Source organism: Leptonychotes weddellii, chromosome 5, assembly GCF_054177405.1.
Source record: "Leptonychotes weddellii isolate Sample4059 chromosome 5, ASM5417740v2, whole genome shotgun sequence".
Classification (NCBI taxonomy): domain Eukaryota; kingdom Metazoa; phylum Chordata; class Mammalia; order Carnivora; family Phocidae; genus Leptonychotes; species Leptonychotes weddellii.
Genome location: NC_138373.1, coordinates 54,546,757 through 54,567,865, shown reverse-complemented (window position 1 = coordinate 54,567,865; position 21,109 = coordinate 54,546,757). Strand labels below are relative to the sequence as shown.

At 38.8% G+C, this 21,109-nt stretch overlaps 1 protein-coding gene and 1 long non-coding RNA gene across 2 annotated transcripts in view; both read left to right on the top strand.

Moving 5' to 3' along the window:
• Nucleotides 1-21,109, top strand: part of PIP4K2A (phosphatidylinositol-5-phosphate 4-kinase type 2 alpha) — a 168,670-nt gene that overhangs the window by 17,686 nt on the left and 129,875 nt on the right. The gene's annotated exons all lie outside the window — the stretch shown is intronic.
• LOC145721666 (uncharacterized) lies at nucleotides 1,146-19,565 on the top strand. Its single transcript, XR_014145500.1, has 2 exons — nucleotides 1,146-3,531; nucleotides 4,617-19,565. It is a non-coding gene; the product is annotated as an uncharacterized LOC145721666 (long non-coding RNA).

Sequence of the window (21,109 nt, the reverse complement as noted above, 5' to 3'; positions counted from 1 at the left end):
GCTCAGTTGGAAGAGCATGCCACTCTTGATTTCAGGGTCCTGAGTTTGAGCCCCACAATGGGGGTAGAGATAACTTTAAAAAAAAAAAAAAAGAAGAAGAAGAAGAATAAAATTACCTATTTTAGCATTTAACTCTTTCCATAATCTAAAAAGTAACATCTTTTTTGTGGAAGAGAAAAGAATTCTTGAGAACACTGAAGAAAATTGAAGGGACAAATGCAGAGCTCTCTTAGAAAGGAAAGGTCATGCTCTAAACCATAGTCATCCAGATAAACTGTTATTTCCACTTTATGTGGATGTATTTTATTGTGACAGTGGTAACTACAGTTGCCAATTTTCAGGAGGCCTAAATTACTGACTATTTCAGATGGATGCAGGCTTTAAAATTAGCCCCTAGATAATACATTTCTTTTAAAATTGAACCTTAATTGATTTTTATTTTTTAAAGCTTGAATTAAGTAGAAAATTAAGGGCCTTTTATAAAAAAGATGGTAATATATATTTAACTTGGATGATTACTTAATAGAGAATTATTCCTATTCTATTATTATTTTAAAATATTAACTGACACGAAAAGCAGAAAATATTGCATCTTGTTAAAGAAGTCTCCTTAATTCCTGTTTAAAAGTCACAGACCATTCTGAATAGGCTTTGGGAAGGGTGTTGAGTCAGAACGTAGCCAGTATGACTTTTCAGTATTAATAAACTAAATGCACTTTTTCATTAATTTCAAAATAAGAACTTTTTAGAATTACGAATATAAATCTTTTATGCTTTCTTTAAGAAAGTACTTTGTTTCCTTATGTGAGAAATTTCTGCAAGAGTTCAAAAAAGCTTCAGTACAGAGTAATATTTGGAATGGAATTAGTTGTTTTCCACTTAACCAGAGTGGCCAAATACTATTTCACAACAAACGTATTCCCATTTCTGAACCTCTAAAACAAGAAACCATTTAAGAATTCATTTCAGTTTGGTTATTTTAAGAAGAAAAGACTGTTCTGATGGCATGTGGAATAGTCCTAGTTGAGCTAGAAACATTGACTTATAACTATTGGGTACACCAACTGAGGAGAGACCCTTTTATTCTGTTGCCTTAAAAAGCAAAACCAAAACATGGATGTTTTCTTATAATAAATTGGAAATAATATTGAGCATACAGTACTTTTACAATTAGAACAAGACATGTTCTCAGGTGTGGTGGGTGGGAAAAAATCTTTTACATATTGAATTTGGATAGGCGGAAAAAACTTGTACATTCTTGTGAAGTAGATATATTTGCTGGATATAATGGATTTTTTTTTCTTTGGGTAGCTGTCCCAGGAAGTCCTTTGATTATAAAGCATTATCGATTGTATTGGGAGAAACTATTAAGTGTCAAATGATTCTGAAAGTTGTTACTTTTTATGAGCTTGAGAAAAACAGATAAACTGGAGTGATTACCACTAATTTTCCTACAGGTATCCAAGTTTTTATTGTGCATCCCATTAGTGAAAAAATTTGAGCATATTTCCTCAATATATAAATCCTTAACACATTTCATGTTGTACTACTACATCATTTTGTTTGTTTTAGAGTACAAAGACTTTCTTTTTTTTTTTAAGACCGAGTGCTATGGGAAGGGGCAGAGGGAGAGAGAGGGAGAGAGAGAGAGAGAGGGAGAGAGGGAGAGAGAGAGAGTATCTTAAGCAGGCCCCACTCCCAGCGCAGAGCCCCACACAGGACTTGATCCCATGACCCTGAGATCAGGACCTGAGCCGAAATCAAGAGTTGGACACTTAACCGACTGAACCACCCATGCGCCCCTAGAATATAAAGAAGTTTTAAAGCTGCATTAAAGATAAAGTAAAGATTAACAGCTAAAATCTTGCTCTTGTTAAGAATGTTATTAATATATCAAATGTGTGTTTTTAAATGAAGGCTGTGTGGATGAATTTGTGTCATAGTTTTTAAAAATCTTTGTGAACACTTGGTGATTTGCAAGTCTGGTTCTACATTCAACTCATTTTGTTATTTGGTTTGAAAACTTATAATAGCTAAAAAAAAAAAAAAAAAAGTTACCTCACAAAGATATATTGATCCAAATGGATGAAGTGCATTTTTGGCTAAGTTTATTGACTAGTAAATCTCATTTTCAAACGAATACAGAACTTTTGGTTAAAATTTGTCTGGTAAATTTCCTTTTTTCCCTGATATCATTAAGTTCTCAAAAAACATGTTTCAGTTTATATTAATAGGGATGGTGGAGGGTTGAAGTAAACTTTTTACATTCATCAAGAATTTTAAAACAGATTATAAAACTATTTCTAAGTTCTCTGTAAATACAAAAGCACCCCTCTTCTTAAATTTCTGTCTCCATAGTATGAGTTTCTTTCCAAAAAGCAGTTATTTTTTGAACATTTTAGAACCTCATCTTTATCTTGAAGGAACTAAGTAAAGTTCATTTAAAAAAACCTGCAAGGTAGCGCATTACTGGCAGCTACTAGTGATCGTGGAATAGGTCAGTAAATTTAGAACAGATTATATTTACATAAAAGAAGAATATGTAATCATCCTTAAGACAATTCTTTTTATGTATTTTGCCATGAGATAACTAGAACACCTCTGTATCGGTGCAAAATATTTTTGTGGTCACTTCCTCCTCATTACTTACAGGTTTTGTTTTTTATACCACATAGATGACATCCTACCATAAATAAACGGAATGGATGACAGGGGACCATCTGACATGTGAATCCAGACGAGAATCCAGACGAGGGTGCTGGTGTTGATATAGCTGCATTCGTTTCCTTCAAAGATAAAAATAACTATAAATAGACATTCTGAGAGTTTCTTCCTAAACCCAGCAGATTGTCTTGCTCACTCTTCCTCTCTCCCCTTAGGAGATTCTACAAGCAGTATGCATGTGATGGAGTGACTCCAGATTTGCACCTTTTCATCAGGTTCTCTTCATTTCTTAGATTCCATCTCAAAAAATCATAAAATCTGGGTAGAACCAGATGCTACTTTTGATCCCCACCCTCCCACCCCCACTTCCTTCATGTTATTCATGAGAAAACAGACATAGAGAAAGAGATCATCTTCAGTTAGGACTAGAATCACATTTCCCTACCCAGCACCAGGCTCGTCTGTTCAATTCACTTTATCTCTGGATAGTGTGTGGATGACCCACAGCTACCCAGACAGACTAGTGGAGATCTGTTGATAACTGACTTCATAAAGACGTATTTCCTTCTCAAATCTCTCTGTTCTGTTCTTTTGCTTCCCAACCATATGGCCTTGGAATCATCTTTCTTTTTCTTTTTTCTTCCTTTTTATCATAGACACATGCTTCATTTAGATATTACTGAAATGTGAAGAATACTCATAAGTAGAGCCTCATTTCCTGAGAAGTAGCCTTCTAAGTGAATCAAGATGCAATACAGAATCTCTCTCTTTTTGGTGATGAAGATGAAATCCTCATAACCCATCTACTCTCCAAAAGTCTTTGAGACTTAACCAGGAAAGCATACATTAAATAAAACAACAAACAAGGTAAAAAATCAAATTGTAAAGAAGAAGTTGGAAATATATATTTACCATAACATTGTACACGGTCCTGGTTAAGGACGTTGACATTTGAACTTGAATTTCTTTAGTAGCCATGACAAAGCTGTGACAGAACTATCTTTGTCTCATGGGAGGACAAACACTGGTTTCATTTTCACTCCCTGGTTCTGAGGGAAATTTGCTGTAGAGGGCAATAAACAACTAAATGAATGGCCCCAACAGAGTAAGAGAGGATTAAAATGATTGGATATGCATAACTATTACTGAATTCCCTGAAAGTCACAGGCAAAAATGCGACCCAGGGTTGGGGACTCAGAATGATACAGCCCCGGTATATGGCCTTCACCTAATCTGGCGTTTTCCAAGATATACCTTGAATAAATGATTACTTCAAGAATCAATTTTTCCAGTCTGGCTTGGTGATGAATCGAGGTGATTATTGATTGCCTAAAGGATGTGTTTTTTGCATTGTTGACTGAACAAAGATTCACATGCTGTAGAATTAGTACCTTGGTATGTAGGTAGTGAACACCATGTTTTAGTAAGTAAAAGGAGAATCTGACTTTATAAAAAAGGGCCACCTCTGTCGAGGGGAAGGTCATAGGCAAGACCCAGGTGTTTCTCAGAAGCATTCTACTGTAATATTCAGTCAAAGTCCCCAGATTCTGAGCTATAGAGCAGGGAAGATAATGTTTAGGGTAAGAGATAACAAGCAGCTACCCTCATGATAGGAGAATCTAAAAACAGCTTCCATAATATGTTTATTTAGAAGCATATTCTACCTACACTTTTCCTCAAAGAATCAGGTATAGATTTTGGACTATTTTCTATTGTCCAAGACACTGACAGGGTTCTGATACGTGGTCCAGATTGGCAGTGACAAGGAATGTAGTCTTGACTCTAGTCCAAAGATGCTTTCTGCAACTCTTCCTGTTCGCTAATTATTAGAAATGTTGTTAAGAAAGCTCATATTTGAGAAGTTGCTCTGCCCTGAAGTGTGTTCTTGAGAGTCACTTACTGAAGCCCTGTCGGTCCAACATTTGCTGAGAGCAGGTTTCCCTTTCTATCAGGAGCTCCCAACTGAAAACATTGGAAATGTAACGGATGAGCCACCTCAGCGTTTGTGGAATCAGGTAGGGCATCTATAAGTAATGACCGATTTTAAGTATTACAGTATTTCTCTTTTACACGAGTGATACTTAAAGACTTAGGTTTTATGAGAAAAAAAAAGGGAGTAAAATTTTAAACATTCAGTAACAAGAGGTTTTATAAAAACTGGGGGGAAAACCGCCCCCACTCTTCTTGTACAAGGATCCATATATAACGAAACCCATGATGCCGGAACGGAAATCAGTAATCCTGAGGAGGAGAAGGAATGAGGGAATAAGAAGAAATCTGGGGCTTTTCGTATTTCGAAGGGAAGAAAAAAGCGGTGGTATCTGGAAAGGCACTCCAGGTTTATTACCTGTGAGGTCCTAGGAGACCGTTCTGGTATTCGGGAGGTAAGGCGACAAGGGCAAAGGCAGACAGGAGTGTGATCCAGCCAGGCTGCGGGAAAGGCGGCTGCGGAAGAGCTCTGGACCCCGGCTGTTTCAAATTTTAACCCTTCCTTTGCCTTGGACAAGTTACTCCTTCCAAGCTCAGCTTTGTCATCTGTAACATGGGGTTGATGTTTCTTGCCATGTTGTTATGAGGACAGAACGAGGTAAGGTACATAAAAGCATCTGGCAGTCATAGTATTTGTAGTGCCTTCAGCAAATGTTAGGTTTTCTCTCCTTGTTTCTGTAGTTGTGCTCTTTGAAGAAAAGTTCTCTTGAAAGGAAATCCTTCAGTCTTGTATCACTCTGTTGCACAAAGGGAGAAATGAAAATCTTCCAAAATTTTGTTTTAAAATATTTCAATTCGGGGATGCCTGGGTAGCTCAGTCAGTTGAGCCTTTGTTATTCACTTGATGTGAAAGTGTTGCTAAAGAAGGGCTGGACGCAGGTAGCGGAGAGGCAGCAGGGTGTCGTGGCAACACGGTCGGTTTTCAGTGGTTGCGTTGCATTCGGTGGCTCTCCTGTGGTTCCACTTTCTCCGAGTGCATTGTCGCACTCGGCACACGGCAGTGCACCTTGATGCATTGTTGACATTTCTAAATCAAAGCCGTACATTCCTTTATTGTTGTTTACGGAGAAATGCACGTCTCATCTAAGGAATTAGGACATTGCCAAGCAGTTTGTCAACATTTTTAGATGTAGGAGGTTTTGTTAACTGAGTGCTCAGGTGTCGGCTCAGTATGTGTTACGTGAGCCTGTGAAGGGGACTTGCTGTGGGCCCAGCGGCCTGGCGAGAGAGGAGGCGGCGGAAAGGGAAGGAAGCACAGAGAGCTCCAAGGCTGGGCCCTGGCCCTGGCGCCCCGGCGCCCCGGCCGCCCCTGAAAACCAAGCAAGCCGGGTTTTGTGAAACCTCCTGGAAGAACCATGTGCCAAAAAAAGAATAAAAGGATAGGTTGGTGTCTTTAGAGTTACAGACGGACAAATGAATCTCTAATTGATTCTTTTTATGAATCTAATTCTTCATTATAGTCGATTATTTTAAGATGTGCGATCAGCCCAGAACTTTTGCTCTTGGTTCTGGGTATGCATATATGTAAGGAAGTTAATGGGAATAGGAAAGCTTCAGCTTTTGTGAGGAAAACATTTCCTGCTTGTAGAGACCTGCAGTTTCCCCATTGTGTGCTGTCAGTGCTGCTGAGGAAGAACGTTAAGTGATTTCTGTAAGGTGGTTCTTCGCTTTGTGCCTGAGACTGTGTACAGGTTTATCAGATACAGTCCTTCATCTTAAGTCTGTATAGAATCCTGTTCTCTATTGATACTCTATTTTAATGATTTTGTGTGATCAATTTCAAATTTTTCTATTCATACTGCTTTTTTAATGGATTCAGGAAATTTTCTTGTTTTTAATGTTTCTAATTATTTTCATTTTGGTGGCCCCTTTATTCAGCGCTAATAAAATGTGAACTATATTCATTTTCAAATTGAAAATATTGAAATGTTACTAATCTACTTTGTTACCACACTGTCTTTTATTCGTAGATTACAACAGAAAGAAGAGCTTCCTTTCTTCAATGACTAATTGGGCCCTTAATGTAGAATAACTGACAGGGAGAAAATAGTCTTTTTGACACCTACTGATATCACTTTTCAGGTCTCTGAAAGGAATCCAGGGGTTCAGAGTCCTCTCCCTCGATTCATTGGTGAGGTTTAAGTCGGATGTAGTATGTGTAAGCGATTGGGAGATGACATTTCCTTCAGGAGATGAGAACAACTGTCTAGGAGTTCCAGTTGTTTAAGGATGGTCAGCTGCCTTTGGGAATAATGCGTTTCCTGTTCCTGAAATTATCTGAGTATGTGCTGGGTCAGCGTGTTTCAAAGTCTTTTTTCCACAGTGGTAGACAAGATGGATAAACATTCACAATCAGAGCACACTCCCATGGGCAGAGTTAGGTTTGGGCAGCATTCTTGACACGCCAGCTATAAGCCCACCCCACCCCACCCCCACTCAAGAATGAAAGGGACACTGTGGCCGCGAATTTACTTGTGCTCACATATAAAAAGTACGTTCTTAGAAAAAAAACTTTAATTACTATTGGTATCGAACGACCAAGAACACGGTTGATAACTGAGGAATTCTCAGTTACCAGTGTGTGTGACTGAAGTTGACAGCTACCGGCCCCAAGGCCTGCTTTGGCTGGCGGCGCCGTCCCCAGGTGGGTGACAGGGTTAGGCAGCTTCTACATTGTTTAGTCCTGACGCTTTGATTCTGTGCCGTGACCAAAACTTCTTGAGGAGAATTTTCTTTTTTTTTCATTTTCTTTTCTTTTCTCTCCTTCTTTCCTTCCTTCCTCCTTCTCTCTCTCTCTCTCTCTCTTTCTTTTTCTTTTTTATGGATCCTGGGCACAAGAGGAGAATTTTGTTTTTAAAATCTTTTTTTTTTTTTAAATTTATTTATTTGTCAGAGAGAGAGACAAAGCACAAGCAGGGAGAGTGGCAGGCAGGGGGAGAAGCAGGCTTCCCGCTGAGCAGGGAGCCCGATGTGGGGCTCGATCCCAGGACCCTGGGATCATGACCTGAGCTGAAGACAGACAATTAACCAACTGAGCCACCCAGGCATCCCGAGAATTTTGTTTTTAATGATCCACTTTTCTTCTGAAATTTATTACTCTGGTTCAGAGACATAGAGACTTTGATTCTTATGTGCTAGCCCCTTCTGCCTATTTAGCAGTAAGTGCTTGATCTTATACTAAATATCAAAAACATTGGGTTAAAAAAAAATCAGTTGCACACGTACTTTGTTAATAACTGCTCTTAAAAATGATACGCATAGGATCTCTTAGGCTATGCAATTATACATTATCATTTCATTCTCTACTTTTAAACAATCAAATTAAAGCAGAACCATCTTAAGAATCAAAATCCTTTTGCAAATGTAAGCCTTAGAGAATTCTTAAAAATACATACATGGCCTCTCTGCCCTCGTTGACATTAAATGACAAGATTGTCACCAGTAATGAGGTTTTTCTCTTTGCATCTGTCCCACAAGCATGAGAATAATCCTTACGAACCCACTGTTTTACTAGGGCTGGACACTTGCCGGAATAGCTGACAATGTAAGAAGCAAAGCAGCTGTGCATGGTGAGCTGAAGTGGGACAGCTGCAAGCAAGATGGGCATAGGAAGTGCTATAAGGACACACCAGAGCGCAACTTGAAATGATTTGGCAGGACAGTGACATGCTAGGAAGCAGCCGTAATAGACTGGGCATTTTCCCAGAAGTTTTCAAAGAACCCAGCAGTACTTCACAAATGGTCACTTTGCCATATGCGTGAGACGTCGTGACAGTTTCTAGCAGGTGACTCTGCTTACAAGGATGATGCCCGAGGAGGCTCTGGTGTCCTAGAGACCAAGGATCCTTTTGATAACAGGGAGCTGGAGCTGAGACGGTCTATTGGGAGGGAACTTCAGGTTTTCTGATAAACATAAATCATGTTTCATTAATATAATGTGGTTTTTTTGAGGTAGTCTGAGGACAAGGAGAGCCAGTGGGTATAATTTTTTATTATGACTGTGACATGTAGGCAAAGAGTGTAATGACACAAACAAGTACAGTTCAAAGAGTAATGGTGAAACGTGCTGGATGTAAGCTTTTGGGGAGGGCCCAGAGAAAGAGAAGCTTTAAAAGGTTTTGACAGTTTCCTTTGGCAAAAGAAGTAGAAGGACTGGCTACAAGAAAAACAAGGAATGGAGCAAAGGATATTTGTTGTCCATGGACTGTTAATACCATAGAGTTTGATGCTGGTTTTTAATTTATAATGACCCAGTCAGTAATATCTTCGAGAGGGGCGCCTGGGTGGCTCAGTCGTTAAGCGTCTGCCTTCGGCTCGGGTCATGATCTCAGGGTCCTGGGATCGAGCCCCGCGTCGGGCTCCTCGCTCCGCGGGAAGCCTGCTTCTCCCTCTCACACTCCCCTTGCTTGTGTTCCCTCTCTCGCTGTCTCTCTCTCTGTCAAATAAATAAATGGAAAAAATCTTTAAAAAAAAAACAGTAATATCTTCGAGATTGGCTAAGTGTACATTTTGATAGTAAGCATTCATAGATACTAAAACAGCAAACCAATGGGGAAAATAAACTGAAGGACGGTTTGCCACAGATCTGAAACTGCAGGAGCCCGGGAGTTGGCATACTCAGATATATACAGAAAAATATAAGGTAATGCATTTGGAACATTAGAAAAACATTAGAAACATTTAGGAAAACAACAACAAAAAGAGTCTATGTTACATGTAAAAAATATTGGACTCCAAACTTTGCTTGTCTTGAAGATTTATTTATTTATTTGAGAGAGAAAGCAGGAGGGAGGGGCAGAGGGAGAGGGAGAGGGAGTCCAAGGAGACTCCCAGCTAAGTGCAGAGCCCGATGCGGGGCTGGACTCAGGGCTTGATCTCATGACCCTGAGATCACCACCTGAGCTGCAATCAACAGTTGGTCGCTTCACCGACTGAACTACCCAGGCACCCCAGGGCTCCAAACTTCTTGTTAGTATTTCAGAATAGGATCAGACAATTTCTAATGGGTATTGTGCTGACGCGCTGCCAGTTGTAGCTAATGAGGGCAAGGAAATGCTGGGCAGCTCAGGACAGGTATAAAGAAAATATTTCAAGATCTTACACTTTTGAAAACTTTTTTTTTTTTTTTAAGATTGTATTTATTTACTTGAGAGAGAGAGAGCACAAGTAGGCAGAGCAGCAGGCAGAGGGAGAGAGAAAGCAGGCTTCCCGCTGAGCAGGGAGCCCGATATGGGACTCGATCCCAAGACCCTAGGATCATGACCTGAGCCAAAGGCAGACGCTTAACTGACTGAACCAGCCAGGCGCCCCAACAATTTTTAATTTTTTTTTTAAAAATTTATTAGAGAGTGGGCATGCACGCACATGCGCAAGTGAGTGGGGGGAGGGGCAGAGGGAAAGACCCTCAAGCTGCTGAGTGTGGAGCCCAACTTGGGGCTCAATCTCACGACCCTGAGATCATGACCTGAGCTGAAACCAAGAGTCAGTTGCTTAACCGACTGAGCCACCCAAGCGACTCTAAATTTTTTTAACTTTGATATTGAAATATAGATACATGCAATGTCGTATTAGTTTCAGGTGCATAACAGTGATTTGACAATTCTGTACATTACACTATGCTCACCACAGTAAATAGAGTTACCATTGGTCACCATACGACATTATTACGGTATTATTGACTGTATCCTCTATGCTGTACTTTTCATCCTCATGACTTATTTATTTTATAACTGGGAGATTGTACCTTTTAATCCCCTTCACCTATTTTGCCCAACTCCACACCCTCCTCCCTTCTGGCAACCATCAGATTGTTCTCTGTATTGGAGTCTTTTTCTGGTTTTTGTTTGTTCATATGTTTTGTTTTTTTAGATTCCACATTTAAGTGAAATCATACAGTATTTGTCTTTCTCTGTCTGACTTATTTCACTTAGCATAATGCCCTCAAGGTCCATCCATGTTGTCAGAAAATGGCAAGGCTTCATTCTTTGTTTATGGTTGGCTAATATACCAATATGGTTGGCTAATATACCACATCTTCTTTATTGATTCACCTGTCTATGGACATTTAGGTTGCTTCCATATCTTGGCTATTGTAAATTATGCTGCAGTAAACATAGAGGTGCATGTATCTTTTTGAATTTGTGTTTTCATTTTCTTCGGGTAAACACCCAGAACTGAAATTGCTACATCGTATGGTATTACTATTTTTAATTTTTGAGGCATGTCCATACTGTTTTCCACAGTGGCTACACCAATTTACATTTCCACCAACAGTACACAAGGGTTCCCTTTTCTCCACATCTTTGCCAACACTTGTTATTTCTTGCATTTTTAATGATAGCCGTTCTGACTGGTATGAGATGGCATTTCATTGTGGTTTTGATTTGCATTTCCCTGATGATTAGTGACGTTGAGCATCTTTTTATGTGTCTGTCTATTGGCCATTGTCCTCTTTGGAAAAATGTCTGTTCGGGTCCTCTGCCCATTTTTTAATCAGATCTTTTTTTTGGTGTTAATTTATATGCGTCATTTGTATATTTTGGATATTAATCCCTTATTGGATGTATCATTTACAAATCTCTTCTCCCATTCCATAGGTTGCCTGTTCATTTCCTACACTGTGCAAAAGCCTTTTATTTTGGTATAATCCCAGTAAGTTTGTTTTTGCTTTTGTTGACCTTGTCTGAGGAGACAGATCCAAAAAATATTGTTAAGACTAATGTGTAAGAGATTACTGCCTGTGTTTTCTTTTAGAAGCTTTATGGTTTCAGGTCTTACATTTAGGTCTTTAATCCATCTTGAGTTTATTTTTGTATATGGTATAAGATAGTGGTCCAATTTCATTCTTTTGCATGTAGCTCTCCAGTTTTCCCATAAAAGAGTCATTTCCTTATTCTATATTCTTGCCTCCTTTGTTGTAGATTAATTAACCGTATAAGCAAGGGTTTATTTTTGGGTTCTCAGTCCTGTTCTGTTGATCTATGTATCTTTTTTGGTGCCAGTACCACACTGTTTTGATCACTGTAGCTTACCGTAGTATAGTTTGAAATTTGGGGCTATAGGAATCCTACAGCTTTGTTCTTCTTTCTCAAGACCGTTTTGGCTATTTGGGGTCTTTTGTGGTTCCATACAAATTTTAGGATTGTTTGTTCCAGTTCTGTGAGAAATGCTTTTGGTATTTTGATAGGGGTTGCATTGAATCTATAGATTGCTTTGGATAATATGGACATTATAACAGTATTAATTCTTCCCATCTTTGAGCATGGTACATCTTTCCATTTATTTGTGTCATCTTAAATTTCTTTCATCAATGTCTTATGATTTTCAGGGTATGAGTCTTTCACTTCCTTGGTTAAATTTATTTTTAGGTATTTTATTATTTTTGACAAAACTGTAAATGGGATTGTTTTCTTGATCTCTCTCTCTGCTAGTTCATTATTAGTGTATAGAAATGCAACAGATGTCTCTATGTTAATTTTGTATCCTGTATCTTACTGAATTGGCTTATTCTTTCTTTCTTTTTTTAATTTTAGAGAGAGAGCATGCAGGGCAGAGGGAAGGGGAGTGTGCCAAGAGAGAGAATCTCAAGCAGATTCCATGCTAAGTGTGGAGCCGGATGCAGGGCTCGATCTCATGACCCTAAGGTCATCACCTGAGCTGAAGCCAAGAGTCGGATGCTTTACCAGCTGAACCACCCAGGCGCCCCTGAATTCACGTATTATTTCTAATAGTTTTTTGGTGGAGTCTTTAGGTTTTATATATGGTATTATGTCATCCACAAAAAATGACTGTCTTACTTCTTCCTTACCATTTTGGATGTCTTTTATTTCTTTTTCTTGTCTTGAGTGCTGTGGCGAGGACTTCCAGTATTGTGTTAAATAAAGTGGTGAGAGTAGACACTACATCCTTGTCTTGTTCTTGATCTTAGGGGAAAAGTTTTCAGCTTTTTACCATTGAGTGTAATGTTAGCTCTGGGTTTGTCATATATGGCCTTTATTATGTTGAGATGTGATTCCTCTATCCTCTATACCCACTTTTTTGAGAGTTTTTATCATGAGTGGATGTTGGATTTTGTCATTTTTTTCTGCATCTATTGAGATGATCATATGATTTTTATCATTCATTTTGTAAATGTGGCATATCACACTGAATTGTGACTATTGATCCATCTTTGCATCCCTGGAATAAATTTTACTTGATCATGGTGAATATCTTTTTAATATATTGTTGAATTTGGTTTGCTCATATTTTGTTGATGATTTTTGCATCTATGTTCATTAAGGATATTGGCCTGTAATTTTCCTTTTTGTAGTGTCTTGCTGGTTTTGGTACCAGGGTGATGCTGATCTCAGAATGAATTTGGAAGCATTCCTTTCTCTTTAATTTTTGGGAATAGTTTGAGAAGGATAGGTATTAACTCTTTAAATGTTTGGTAGAATTCACCAGTGAAGCCATTTGGTCTTTGACTTTTGTTTGTTTGTTGGGAATTCAGATTTTCTATCTCTTCCTGTTTCAGTTTTGGAAGATTGTATAGTTCTAGGAATTTATCCATTTCTTCTAGGTTGTCCAGTTTGTTGGTATGTAATTTTTTGTGGTAGTCTCATAATCCTTTGTATTTCAGTGGTGTCAGTTGTAACTTCTCTCTTATTTCTGATTTTAAGTGAGTTCTCTCTTTTTCTTGATGAATCTGGTGAAGGTTTATCATAAAGTTTAGTTTCTCTCTTCAAAGAATCAGCTCTTAATTTCACTGATCTTTTTTTTTTTAAGTCTCTTTAATTTATTTCTTCTCTGATCTTTATTATTTCCTTCCTTCTACTAATTTTGGGGCTTGTTCTTCTTTTTCTAGTTCCTTTGGGTATAAGTTTGGTTGTTTATTTGAGATTAATCTTGTTTCTTGACATAGGCCTGTATTGCTAGAAACCTTCGTTTTAGAACTTCTTTTGCTGTGTCCCAAAGATTTTGAACTGCTGTGTTTCCATTTTGATTGTCTCCAGGTATTTTTTGACTTTCTTTTTGATTTCTTGGTTGACTCATTGGTTGTGTAGTAGTATATCGTTTAGCCTCCTGTTATTTTTTCTAGTTTTTCTTCTTGTAACTAATTTCTAGTTTCATACTGTTGTGGTCAGAAAAGATGCTTGATACAATTTCAATCTTCAGTTTATTGAGACTTGTTTTGTGGCCTAACATGTGACATGTTCTGGAGAGTGTCCCATGGGTACTGGAAAAGAACGTGTATTCTGCTGTTTGGGGGTGGAATGTTCTGTATATATCTGTTAAGTCCATCCGGTCTATTGTGAAGATCTCACACTATGAATCATGTGTTTGTGTGCATGCGTGCACGTGTGTTCATTTGCTCTTTGGTAGGAGGGCCGTAAGAGAGCTGGGAAGGGTAAGAGAGGGATAATTAGATACCAAACCATGAGGAGAAATTAAAATCAAACAAGGCTCTTCAGCCTTGAAAGATGAAGGCTGTGATTAAAAAACAAGACAAAACATAAGCTAACTGTTTAGACTTCTTTTTTTTAATAATTTTATTTTATTTTTAAGTAAGTCCTACACTCAACGTGGGGCTTGAACTCATGACCCCGAGATCAAGAGTCGCATGCTCTACTGACTGAGCCAGCCAGTCACCCCTATTTAGACTTCTTTATCAGACCCTGCAGAACTGAGCAAAAGATGCCTATTAATGCTTGAGAGGAACGTTTATGATAAAAGAAAGTAAATTCAGTTTAATGTTTACAAAGCAGTTGCACCTTTGTTATTCACTTGACCCTAACACAACTCTAAGAGGAGAGAGGGCGGGTGTTGATATTCACAGTTGACCCATGAGAAAACAGCTGTGAGTGAGAAAGTGACTTGGTTAGGCTGACACTCTAAGGGATGGGGTCAGGAGCAAACCCACTTCTGACTGAAGTCCTGGGTTCTTGTCCCTGCTGGGTATTTAGAAAACTCAGGAGCATCAGTAGGTTCTTGTGCATGAAGTCTGTCTCTGTGGTGACTTACCGTGTAATGGCAAAGTACAGGTAATAAAGTAAGAATGAAAATGTGAGTACTGTTAAGATCTTAAAGGAAAGCCTTGACTCTGTGGTATTAGCATAACTTTGAAGAGTTGAGATCATAGGGAGTAATCTGTCATCTCATAGCTCCCTTTGTTAGAGGCTGAGGGTGGAATAGTATAAGTTTGTTGACTTGATCAGATATAAAGTTTCCTCATTTTCATTTGTACTGTGCTATAATGTAAATAAGCTTTTGCCTTTGTGTGTGTGTGTGTGTGTGAGAGAGAGAGAGAGAGATGGCCTCTATTAGGCAGAAAGCAGAAGGATCCAAAAGATCAGCCTTGTGTGAAAAAAGGACTGCAGGTAACGTGGTAGGTGATTGTACATTGTTCATTTCCTGGGTCAGTGCCAGAATTTTCAGACACAAATGATGCATATTTAATGATTATCGGACCATCTGTGTCTTTTCAGATACCTGGTGAGAATCCCACGTGTTCTAACAAGGGTCAGTGGGGTAGGCTAACCCCAGCTAACTCTCAGATTATGGTTCTCTGCCCTACATAGAGACTCTAGGAGCTGTACTCAAATCTGGAGGAATTCACAAATTAGGCAGGTTTAATGTGAGAACAGATACTCTTGAGTATTTTAGAGGCCTGTGGTAATATCTATGTTTATCAGCTTGTTCCTGCCCCACCCACCACCACTGACACTGTTGTTTGTTCCTTTTGTACGTGTTCAGCTAAACTGACAAGTCTCTACTTGTCAGCACCTTTTTTTGGATTTGTGGACGTTGTTGATACGATAACCAATAATTTGTTTTATCAGTTAAATAAAACACTACATTAGGAATAAAATGATCAGAACAGGGTCATTCCCTAATTTTTAGGTTGCTGGCATTTTCTAGTAAGTGGAGGCCAAATGTGCATATTTGGGGTTTGAAGGCTAGTGTTGCCTCCTGGCAAAGGAAGTGGACAGGCCTTCGAGTTATTAGTAACGAAATAAGTTAAAAGAAGCTAATAGTTGAAGTTATAAGAAAAGTTTAATGAAAGGTGAAATGGGCTCTTAAGTAGAGCAGTGTGAGGACAGTGAAAATTTAGTAGCTAAAGGTTGAGTATTTTATTTTATTTTTTCATTTTTTTTTTTTTTGGTAAGTAAGCTCTAGGCCCAGCGTGGGGCTTGAACTCACGACTCTGAGATCAAGAGTTGCATGCTCCACTGACTGAGCCAGCCAGGTGTCCCAAGGTTGAGTATTTTACACAGGAAATATATGTGGATGTTTGTATAAGGTACTCAGCAGAGTATTTACTCTTTTGGCATTTTTATTATATCTTTTGAATTAACTATAGCACAGGGATTAACAAACTATGGCCTTTGGGCTCAGTCTGGCCCACTGCCTGTTTTTATATGGCCCTTGAGCTAAGAATGGCTTCTGCATACATGCATAGGAATGGTTAAAAAAATGTTTTAAAAGGAGAATATTTCATGATTTGTGAAAATTACATAAAATTCAAATTTCAGTGTCCATAAATGTTTTATTGGAACACAGCCATCTTCATTTGTTTGCATATTGCCTATAGGTCCTTTTGTGCTACTATCAAGAAGAATTGACTAGTTGTGACAGAGACTGTATGGGCCACAAAGCCTAGAAGTTTTACTGTATAGCTCTGCTATGGTGGAATAATATTAATATCTGAAATTAGCGTTCTTCCCCTTTCTTCTGTGCTTTTTTTGAAAATAGTAATGTTTTAGCAAACAGAATGTTATTTTTATTAAATGAAAGGGCCAACATTTTTTCAGGAGAGTGAATCTCTTTATTTTATAAGACCGCAGAAAACAGGGCCCATATAGCCGCAGCCTTTTACCAAATACCAAGTGTTCCTATTAAGTATCCATCTCAATAGCCAAGGCTCACTCTTTTGGATAGTGTTTTCCTCTGGGCATGCCTACAGATGGTCTGCAGATAGGTTCACCAATAGTTCTTCCCATTCTTTTTTTTTTTTTAAAGATTTTTACCTATTTATTTGACCGAGAGAGTGAGAGAGCACAAGCAGGGGGAGCAGCAGAAGAAGAGGGAGAAGCAGGCTCCGATCCCAGGACTCCGTGATCATGACCCGAGCTGAAGGCAGAGGCTTGACCATCTGAGCCACCCAGGCACCCCTCCTCCCATTCTTTTATGCCTAAGACATTTTCCTCCTCCCCTGGGATCTGGGCTGGCCCTCACTTTGACCAACAGAATATGGTGATTGTGATGCCATGTGACTTCCAGATACAGGCCTTTAGAAGCCTTGCAGCTTCTCTTTTGCCCTCTTGACAGCCAGCTACCAAGTAAAAGAGGCTTGAGCTGGACTAGGAGAAAAGATGTGGTGGAGAAGGAAGGACCCACTCCAGCTGATAGCTGTCCTGGAGACCCAGAAGTAGCAGTGGGTCATCTTGGATGGCTGAGAGTATCCGGGAACACTTCATGCCTGAGCGCTATTCAAATTCTTGACCCTTGTAATTGTGAGCCAGTAAAATGGGGGTGGTTTGAAGCCACTGAGTTTTGGAGTACTTTGTTACACAGTATTATCTAACTGAAACAGTTTGGGGTTATATGTGACTTTTTACTATGAAAAATGAAAAGAAAAACATTCTCTAATATAAGATATTAATAAACTGGCTGTTGCATGCTTGAGTTCTTGGTGCATGTGGTTCCTCTGAAAAATTAAATAGTTATTTTTATGATTAAAGGAGTAATACCTGCTTGGGGGCGCCTGGCTGGCTCAGTCAGTAGCACATGGTACTCTTGATCTCAGGGTTGTGAGTTCAAGCCCCGCATTGGATGTAGAGTTTACTTTAAAAAAAAAAAAAGTTATATATGGTTATTGGAGAAAATTTAGAAAAAGAAAATTCTAAAGCACAGAATTTAAATTACTCATAATTTGGGGCACCTGGGTGGCTCAGTCGTTAAGCGTCTGCCTTTGGCTCAGGTCATGATCTCAGGGTCCTGGGATTGAGCCCCGCATCGGGCTCCCTGCTCAGCGGGAAGCCTGCTTCTCCCTCTCCCACTCCCCCTGCTTGTGTTCCCTCTCTCGCTGTGTCTCTCTGTCAAATAAATAAATTAAAAAAAAAATCTTTATTAAAAATAAATAAATAAATAAATTACTCATAATTCTGCCATCTAGACTAGAGGATCATTCTTAGTTCCAGCCTTTTCTTTATAAGCATAGTCTTATTTTGTAAAATTATAAAAATATATAGTTTTGTACTCTGCTTTATTTTTGTAATATTATACCATCATTAAATATATCTCAAAAACGTTATTTTTAATGACCACAGCAGCTTATTTAAGTGGACTACAAAAAATTCACATAATCCAAATTCAAATACATGGTCTTCGTTTTCTATTTTTAGGTTTGCTAGTTAGGGAATTTTTTTAAAAGCAAACTTTTTAAAAACAGCTTTATTGAGCTGTAATTCACATGCCATACAAATGTCTGATGTAAAAGTACATCTTTTAAAGTATACAATTCGGTGTTTTTTTAGTATTTTCACAGGCTTCTATAACCATTATCACAATCTAATTTTAGAACACTTCATCCCCTCTAAAAGAAGCCAGACCTCTTCTCCCTTCCAACCCCTACTCCCTGCCCAAGGCAACCACAAATCTGCTTCCTGCCTCTGTAGATTTGTATGTGGCCTTTTGTGACTGGCTTCTTTCACTTAGCATAATGTTTTCAAGGTTCATCAATGTTGTAGCATATGGCAGTACCTTGTTCCTTTTTATTGTCAAATAGTATTCTTTTCTGTAGATAGACGGCACTGTCTTTGTCCATTCATCACTTGGTAGATACTTGGGTTGTTTCCACTTTTTGGTTATTATGAATAATGCTCTGTGTGGACCTTTGTTTTCATTTTTCTTGGGTATATACCTAGGAGTGAAATTCTTGGGTCATATGGTAACTCTGTGTCTAACTTTCCAAAGAATTGCCAGACATTTTCCCAAAGCATTTGTATCGCTTTGTCTTATTACCACAGTGTATGAGGTTTCTGACTTCACTCTGTTCTTCTAATGTCTTGTTGATATACAGCTATCCTAGTGGTATGCAATGGTGTCTCATTGTGGGTTTTGATTCTCCTTGCCCTCATGGCTAATGATATTGAGCATCTCTTCGTGTGCTTATCGGCCGCATCTTTTTTGAAGAAGTATCTATTCACATATATTTTGCCCCATTTTTAATTAGGTTGTTTGTCTTTATTATTGAGTTATAAGAATTCTTCCAGATACAAGACCCTTATGAGAGATGTAATTTGCCATTCTCTTCTCCCTTTTTGTGTGTTTCTTTCCCTTCTTGATAGCATTGTTTGAAGCATTAACATTTTCAGTTTTGATGTAGTCTGCCAGTTTGTCTTTGTTGTTGTTGTTCTTGCTTCTTCCTTTGGTGTCATATGTAAGAAACGATTGCCTAAACCAGGGTCACAAAGCTTTTAGAGAATTTTTAAATGTTATTTTACTCTATAGCTAGTACTGCTAGGTTTTTTGTTTGTTTTATAGTGCAGACCCTTCTGGGACAATATGTATAGAGCACGTTCTTTTTAATAGCTGCATAGTATTCTATGATATAAATATACCTTAATGTATTCAACCATTATCTATTGATGGGCATAAGGTCTTATTTCGAGTTTTTTGGGATTTGCCACAAACAAGAATGCAAAAGTCCTTGTACATTTCTTATTTTGTTCTGGTGCCTTTGTTCCTGCAAGGTACATTATCTAAGATGGAATGGAAAGCTTCCTTCAGAGTCTAAGTGGCTAAGATGTGTTTTGTATTGAAACATGAATACTCTAGTCAGCCAATTAGGAAAAAATATTATGAATCTACTATAAGAGAGCTTTTCGTCGCAGCAAATTCATTTCAGAGAGCAGGGTTGCCCTCATGATTATTTGCTCTTTTAAAAGCTTGTTTTCTTGGGGCGCCTGGGTGGCTCAGTCGTTAAGCGCCTGCCTTCGGCTCATGTCACGATCCTGGGGTCCTGGGATCAAGCCCCGCATCGGGCTCCCTGCTCAGTGGGAAGCCTGCTTCTCCCTCTCCCACTCCCCTTCCGTGTGTTCCCTCTCTCGTTGTGTCTCTCTCTGTCAAATAAATAAATAAAAGCTTAAAAAAAAATAAAAGCTTGTTTTCTTTACCTTGTTGACGGTGGGAGAAGACTGTTTTCCATACAGCAACAGAGTGACAAATACAGAAAGGTTTGGACATAGCCACTAAAAAAAGCATGCCAGGGCGCCCTGCCTTCCATTTGGATTTATTGTTTGTGGGTTTTTGCCACATACTGCCAAAACGGAATTTAGGGACCACATAAAGACACCCCCCCCCCCCGCAGGGTATGTTGGTGTGTAAACTGATGGGATTCCTCTGGAGAGCCTGTGCTGGCTCTTTGCTGAGGTCCCATAACCGATATTTAATTTCTTGTGTATTGTTGAAAAGGGGGTTGGCAGGGCTAAAACTCATCCATCTGATATTTTTCAGGCAATTGTGACAGAATAAGGACATTTAAAAAATAAAAGTCCAGCAATTAAAAGTGAATATCATTTTTATATGCTTTATTCATATTGGTCCAAAAGGAATGAGAAACATATTATAGGAACTTTACCTGATGTGCCGGCCCCTAATGTAATCAAATGGTCAGCTTTTCACTTAGAAGAACCAGAGTGGCAGGGAGTGGTTTAGTATTTTTAGATTCTTTCTCTTTAGAGCCCCAGTGGCCTTCATATTGACTCTTCATTGGAACACATATGGCCTCTTCGAATTGTTGCCATCATTTCGACTTCGGTTGGGAACTACTTTAGTGTCTTGGTGGCCAATGAAGATGCTAAGTTATATCTTAGTTTTATTTAAAAAATTTGTCTGATGGTTTTAGGCTCTGTTATTGCTTGGTAGGAGTTAAACTAAGCAAAGAACATGTAGGAAACTGACATCTAGAGGTGCTTTTGAGGGCTTTTGTTTTTCTTTTGACTTGTTATTAATGGAAACTTTAAAATATTTCAAAAGTAGAGAGAATAGTGTACTGAACCCCCATAAACCTGTGACTCATCTTCCAACATTTATTATCTCAGAGCCAATTCTGTCTCATTGTTCTGCATTGGCCATATGGCAGCCACCAGCCACCTGTGGATACTCCTAATTGAGGTGTGAAATGCTCCCTCCCCGCCTGTTTTGGGAAGTTCTGCTCTCCCTATGGGGAGCTCTTCAAAGACTTCTTCCCTGACCCTCTCATGTAAACAAACCTTCCCCCCAATCCTTTTCTCTGTAAGCTCCTTGTTTGTTTCCTTTATAACACTTTTACAACTTGTGGTTATTGAATTATTTGACTTGCCTGGTAGGTTTCGGTCTGACTCCGTACAGTAACGTAACCTCCAGGAGGAGCAGGGCCCTGGATAGAATCGGTGACTCGTCAGTGAGCACACACCATGGCAGGAATGCTCAA